The sequence below is a fragment of the Ambystoma mexicanum genome, unplaced genomic scaffold, assembly GCF_040938575.1.
Source record: "Ambystoma mexicanum isolate Mex_15411 unplaced genomic scaffold, UKY_AmexF1_1 Mex_scaf10, whole genome shotgun sequence".
Classification (NCBI taxonomy): Eukaryota; Metazoa; Chordata; class Amphibia; order Caudata; family Ambystomatidae; genus Ambystoma; species Ambystoma mexicanum.
Genome location: NW_027182325.1, coordinates 865,001 through 870,000, shown reverse-complemented (window position 1 = coordinate 870,000; position 5,000 = coordinate 865,001). Strand labels below are relative to the sequence as shown.

The 5,000-nt window shown below is 47.8% G+C and overlaps 13 non-coding genes and 5 pseudogenes across 13 annotated transcripts; all 18 read right to left on the bottom strand.

Moving 5' to 3' along the window:
- Window positions 1-3: 3 nt before the first annotated feature.
- On the bottom strand, window positions 4-112 carry LOC138546795 (5S ribosomal RNA; annotated as a pseudogene).
- A 106-nt stretch (window positions 113-218) lies between these two features.
- LOC138547590 (5S ribosomal RNA) lies at window positions 219-337 on the bottom strand. The gene has a single exon (XR_011291424.1). It is a non-coding gene; the product is annotated as a 5S ribosomal RNA (ribosomal RNA).
- A 106-nt stretch (window positions 338-443) lies between these two features.
- Window positions 444-562, bottom strand: LOC138536912 (5S ribosomal RNA). The gene has a single exon (XR_011285069.1). It is a non-coding gene; the product is annotated as a 5S ribosomal RNA (ribosomal RNA).
- A 106-nt stretch (window positions 563-668) lies between these two features.
- On the bottom strand, window positions 669-787 carry LOC138549865 (5S ribosomal RNA). Its single transcript, XR_011293635.1, has one exon. It is a non-coding gene; the product is annotated as a 5S ribosomal RNA (ribosomal RNA).
- Window positions 788-893: 106 nt separating this feature from the next.
- On the bottom strand, window positions 894-1,012 carry LOC138539553 (5S ribosomal RNA). The gene has a single exon (XR_011287617.1). It is a non-coding gene; the product is annotated as a 5S ribosomal RNA (ribosomal RNA).
- Window positions 1,013-1,118: 106 nt separating this feature from the next.
- LOC138538321 (5S ribosomal RNA) lies at window positions 1,119-1,237 on the bottom strand. Its single transcript, XR_011286426.1, has one exon. It is a non-coding gene; the product is annotated as a 5S ribosomal RNA (ribosomal RNA).
- A 464-nt stretch (window positions 1,238-1,701) lies between these two features.
- LOC138543330 (5S ribosomal RNA) lies at window positions 1,702-1,810 on the bottom strand (annotated as a pseudogene).
- A 105-nt stretch (window positions 1,811-1,915) lies between these two features.
- On the bottom strand, window positions 1,916-2,034 carry LOC138547486 (5S ribosomal RNA). Its single transcript, XR_011291324.1, has one exon. It is a non-coding gene; the product is annotated as a 5S ribosomal RNA (ribosomal RNA).
- A 106-nt stretch (window positions 2,035-2,140) lies between these two features.
- LOC138539869 (5S ribosomal RNA) lies at window positions 2,141-2,259 on the bottom strand. The gene has a single exon (XR_011287931.1). It is a non-coding gene; the product is annotated as a 5S ribosomal RNA (ribosomal RNA).
- A 106-nt stretch (window positions 2,260-2,365) lies between these two features.
- On the bottom strand, window positions 2,366-2,484 carry LOC138548799 (5S ribosomal RNA). Its single transcript, XR_011292593.1, has one exon. It is a non-coding gene; the product is annotated as a 5S ribosomal RNA (ribosomal RNA).
- A 463-nt stretch (window positions 2,485-2,947) lies between these two features.
- LOC138546053 (5S ribosomal RNA) lies at window positions 2,948-3,056 on the bottom strand (annotated as a pseudogene).
- A 106-nt stretch (window positions 3,057-3,162) lies between these two features.
- Window positions 3,163-3,271, bottom strand: LOC138542689 (5S ribosomal RNA; annotated as a pseudogene).
- A 106-nt stretch (window positions 3,272-3,377) lies between these two features.
- Window positions 3,378-3,496, bottom strand: LOC138536911 (5S ribosomal RNA). The gene has a single exon (XR_011285068.1). It is a non-coding gene; the product is annotated as a 5S ribosomal RNA (ribosomal RNA).
- A 106-nt stretch (window positions 3,497-3,602) lies between these two features.
- On the bottom strand, window positions 3,603-3,721 carry LOC138549864 (5S ribosomal RNA). Its single transcript, XR_011293634.1, has one exon. It is a non-coding gene; the product is annotated as a 5S ribosomal RNA (ribosomal RNA).
- A 106-nt stretch (window positions 3,722-3,827) lies between these two features.
- On the bottom strand, window positions 3,828-3,946 carry LOC138539552 (5S ribosomal RNA). Its single transcript, XR_011287616.1, has one exon. It is a non-coding gene; the product is annotated as a 5S ribosomal RNA (ribosomal RNA).
- A 106-nt stretch (window positions 3,947-4,052) lies between these two features.
- LOC138541632 (5S ribosomal RNA) lies at window positions 4,053-4,171 on the bottom strand. Its single transcript, XR_011289634.1, has one exon. It is a non-coding gene; the product is annotated as a 5S ribosomal RNA (ribosomal RNA).
- A 465-nt stretch (window positions 4,172-4,636) lies between these two features.
- On the bottom strand, window positions 4,637-4,745 carry LOC138543329 (5S ribosomal RNA; annotated as a pseudogene).
- Window positions 4,746-4,850: 105 nt separating this feature from the next.
- On the bottom strand, window positions 4,851-4,969 carry LOC138551160 (5S ribosomal RNA). The gene has a single exon (XR_011294892.1). It is a non-coding gene; the product is annotated as a 5S ribosomal RNA (ribosomal RNA).
- Between the last annotated feature and the right edge of the window lie 31 nt (window positions 4,970-5,000).

Genomic DNA, 5,000 nt, shown 5'->3' with positions numbered 1-5,000 from the left:
AAAAGCCTACAGCACCTGGTATTCCCAGGCAGTCTCCCATCCAGGTACTAACTAGGCCTGACCCTGCTTAGCTTCCGAGATCGGGCACCTTCAGTGTGGTGTGGCCGTAGGCTCTGGGCCTAGTGAGTTTTGTACTTTTAAGCATCTAGTCGGCTAGACCTTGCAGTTTTGAAAGGCAATTGTGAAATGGCTCACTTCCTGAACTTGGAGCACAAAAAAGCCTACAGCACCTGGTATTCCCAGGTGGTCTCCCATCCAGGTACTAACTAGGCCCGACACTGCTTAGCTTCCGAGATCAGACGAGATCGGGCGCAATCAGTGTGGTGTGGCCGTAGGCTCTGGGCCTAGTGAGTTTTGTACTTTTAAGCATCTAGTCAGCTAGACCTTGCAGTTTTGAAAGGCAATTGAGAAATGGCTCACTTCCTGAACTTGGAGCACAAAAAAGCCTACAGCACCTGGTATTCCCAGGCGGTCTCCCATCCAGGTACTAACGAGGCCCGACACTGCTTAGCTTCCGAGATCAGACGAGATCGGGCGCAATCAGTGTGGTGTGGCCGTAGGCTCTGGGCCTAGTGAGTTTTGTACTTTTAAGCATCTAGTCAGCTAGACCTTGCAATTTTGAAAGGCAATTGAGAAATGGCTCACTTCCTGAACTTGGAGCACAAAAAAGCCTACAGCACCTGGTATTCCCAGGCGGTCTCCCATCCAGGTACTAACGAGGCCCGACACTGCTTAGCTTCCGAGATCAGACGAGATCGGGCGCATTCAGTGTGGTGTGGCCGTAGGCTCTGGTTCTTGTGAGTTTTGTACTTTTAAGCATCTAGTCGGCTAGACCTTGCAGTTTTGAAAGGCAATTGAGAAATGGCTCACTTCCTGAACTTGGAGTACAAAAAAGCCTACAGCACCTGGTATTCCCAGGCGGTCTTCCATCCAGGTACTAACTAGGCCCGACACTGCTTAGCTTCTGAGATCAGACGAGATCAGGCACATTCAGTGTGGTGTGGCCGTAGGCTCTGGGCCTAGTGAGTTTTGTACTTTTAAGCATCTAGTCGGCTAGACCTTGCAGTTTTAAAAGGCAATTGAGAAAGGGCTCACTTCCTGAACTTGGAGCACAAAAAAGCCTACAGCACCTGGTATTCCCAGGCGGTCTCCCATCCAGGTACTAACTAGGCCTGACACTGCTTAACTTCCGAGATCAGTCGAGATCGGGTGCATTCAGTGTGGTGTGGCCGTAGGCTCTAGGAATGCTAAGAATATTACTCTTATGCATTTGCATTTAGTAAGCTAAGCCATGCAGCCACTTGCAACATGATACCACGCTCATCGCTCGATCAGGCTCGATCAGGCGAGATATATAAGACTGGTGGGCCCATTCAGGACTCCTATGTCTGGTAGGATAACTTTAATTCATCCATCCTGTGTCTGTTGCAGGGAGGTGGAGAGAACAATCAACACAATAATGGTTTTCTTTCATGCCTCTTGAAGGACTCAATATTCTCTGTACTGCATTACATGTGAAAGTTGATTTATTACCCATGAACACACTACCTGTATGCTAATTCTATGTAAAAAGGTAGCTCCAGCCCTCATGATGTTGTCCAACATTTCCGCTATAAAACGGGATACAATTATTTTGGAAACATACCAAATTTGAAAAATAATTGAGAAGTTGCGCAATTACTAATCATGGAGCACAAAAAAAGCCTACAGCACCTGGTATTCCCAGGCAGTCTCCCATCCAGGTACTAACTAGGCCCGACCCTGCTTAGCTTCCGAGATCGGGCGCATTCAGTGTGGTGTGGCCGTAGGCTCTGGGCCTAGTGAGTTTGTACTTTTAAGCATCTAGTCGGCTAGACCTTGCAGTTTTGAAAGGCAATTGTGAAATGGCTCACTTCCTGAACTTGGAGCACAAAAAAGCCTACAGCACCTGGTATTCCCAGGTGGTCTCCCATCCAGGTACTAACTAGGCCCGACACTGCTTAGCTTCCGAGATCAGACGAGATCGGGCGCATTCAGTGTGGTGTGGCCGTAGGCTCTGGGCCTAGTGAGTTTTGTACTTTTAAGCATCTAGTCGGCTAGACCTTGCAGTTTTGAAAGGCAATTGAGAAATGGCTCACTTCCTGAACTTGGAGTACAAAAAAGCCTACAGCACCTGGTATTCCCAGGCGGTCTCCCATCCAGGTACTAACTAGGCCCGACACTGCTTAGCTTCTGAGATCAGACGAGATCAGGCGCATTCAGTGTGGTGTGGCCGTAGGCTCTGGGCCTAGTGAGTGTTGTACTTTTAAGCATCTAGTCGGCTAGACCTTGCAGTTTTAAAAGGCAATTGAGAAAGGGCTCACTTCCTGAACTTGGAGCACAAAAAAGCCTACAGCACCTGGTATTCCCAGGCGGTCTCCCATCCAGGTACTAACTAGGCCTGACACTGCTTAACTTCCGAGATCAGACGAGATCGGGTGCATTCAGTGTGGTGTGGCCGTAGGCTCTAGGAATGCTAAGAATATTACTCTTATGCATTTGCATTTAGTAAGCTAAGCCATGCAGCCACTTGCAACATGATACCACGCTCATCGCTCGATCAGGCTCGATCAGGCGAGATATATAAGACTGGTGGGCCCATTCAGGACTCCTATGTCTGGTAGGATAACTTTAATTCATCCATCCTGTGTCTGTTGCAGGGAGGTGGAGAGAACAATCAACACAATAATGGTTTTCTTTCATGCCTCTTGAAGGACTCAATATTCTCTGTACTGCATTACATGTGAAAGTCGATTTATTACCCATGAACACACTACCTGTATGCTAATTCTATGTAAAAAGGTAGCTCCAGCCCTCATGATGTTGTCCAACATTTCCGCTATAAAACGGGATACAATTATTTTGGAAACATACCAAATTTGAAAAATAATTGAGAAGTTGCGCAATTACTAATCATGGAGCACAAAAAAGCCTACAGCACCTGGTATTCCCAGGCAGTCTCCCATCCAGGTACTAACTAGGCCTGACCCTGCTTAGCTTCCGAGATCGGGCACATTCAGTGTGGTGTGGCCGTAGGCTCTGGGCCTAGTGAGTTTTGTACTTTTAAGCATCTAGTCGGCTAGACCTTGCAGTTTTGAAAGGCAATTGTGAAATGGCTCACTTCCTGAACTTGGAGCACAAAAAAGCCTACAGCACCTGGTATTCCCAGGTGGTCTCCCATCCAGGTACTAACTAGGCCCGACACTGCTTAGCTTCCGAGATCGGGCGCAATCAGTGTGGTGTGGCCGTAGGCTCTGGGCCTAGTGAGTTTTGTACTTTTAAGCATCTAGTCAGCTAGACCTTGCAGTTTTGAAAGGCAATTGAGAAATGGCTCACTTCCTGAACTTGGAGCACAAAAAAGCCTACAGCACCTGGTATTCCCAGGCGGTCTCCCATCCAGGTACTAACGAGGCCCGACACTGCTTAGCTTCCGAGATCAGACGAGATCGGGCGCAATCAGTGTGGTGTGGCCGTAGGCTCTGGGCCTAGTGAGTTTTGTACTTTTAAGCATCTAGTCAGCTAGACCTTGCAATTTTGAAAGGCAGTTGAGAAATGGCTCACTTCCTGAACTTGGAGCACAAAAAAGCCTACAGCACCTGGTATTCCCAGGCGGTCTCCCATCCAGGTACTAACGAGGCCCGACACTGCTTAGCTTCCGAGATCAGACGAGATCGGGCGCATTCAGTGTGGTGTGGCCGTAGGCTCTGGTTCTTGTGAGTTTTGTACTTTTAAGCATCTAGTCGGCTAGACCTTGCAGTTTTGAAAGGCAATTGAGAAATGGCTCACTTCCTGAACTTGGAGTACAAAAAAGCCTACAGCACCTGGTATTCCCAGGCGGTCTTCCATCCAGGTACTAACTAGGCCCGACACTGCTTAGCTTCTGAGATCAGACGAGATCAGGCACATTCAGTGTGGTGTGGCCGTAGGCTCTGGGCCTAGTGAGTTTTGTACTTTTAAGCATCTAGTCGGCTAGACCTTGCAGTTTTAAAAGGCAATTGAGAAAGGGCTCACTTCCTGAACTTGGAGCACAAAAAAGCCTACAGCACCTGGTATTCCCAGGCGGTCTCCCATCCAGGTACTAACTAGGCCTGACACTGCTTAACTTCCGAGATCAGTCGAGATCAGGTGCATTCAGTGTGGTGTGGCCGTAGGCTCTAGGAATGCTAAGAATATTACTCTTATGCATTTGCATTTAGTAAGCTAAGCCATGCAGCCACTTGCAACATGATACCACGCTCATCGCTCGATCAGCGCTCGATCAGGCGAGATATATAAGACTGGTGGGCCCATTCAGGACTCCTATGTCTGGTAGGATAACTTTAATTCATCCATCCTGTGTCTGTTGCAGGGAGGTGGAGAGAACAATCAACACAATAATGGTTTTCTTTCATGCCTCTTGAAGGACTCAATATTCTCTGTACTGCATTACATGTGAAAGTTGATTTATTACCCATGAACACACTACCTGTATGCTAATTCTATGTAAAAAGGTAGCTCCAGCCCTCATGATGTTGTCCAACATTTCCGCTATAAAACGGGATACAATTATTTTGGAAACATACCAAATTTGAAAAATAATTGAGAAGTTGCGCAATTACTAATCATGGAGCACAAAAAAAGCCTACAGCACCTGGTATTCCCAGGCAGTCTCCCATCCAGGTACTAACTAGGCCCGACCCTGCTTAGCTTCCGAGATCGGGCGCATTCAGTGTGGTGTGGCCGTAGGCTCTGGGCCTAGTGAGTTTGTACTTTTAAGCATCTAGTCGGCTAGACCTTGCAGTTTTGAAAGGCAATTGTGAAATGGCTCACTTCCTGAACTTGGAGCACAAAAAAGCCTACAGCACCTGGTATTCCCAGGTGGTCTCCCATCCAGGTACTAACTAGGCCCGACACTGCTTAGCTTCCGAGATCAGACAAGATCGGGCGCATTCAGTGTGGTGTGGCCGTAGGCTCTGGGCCTAGTGAGTTTTGTACTTTTAAGC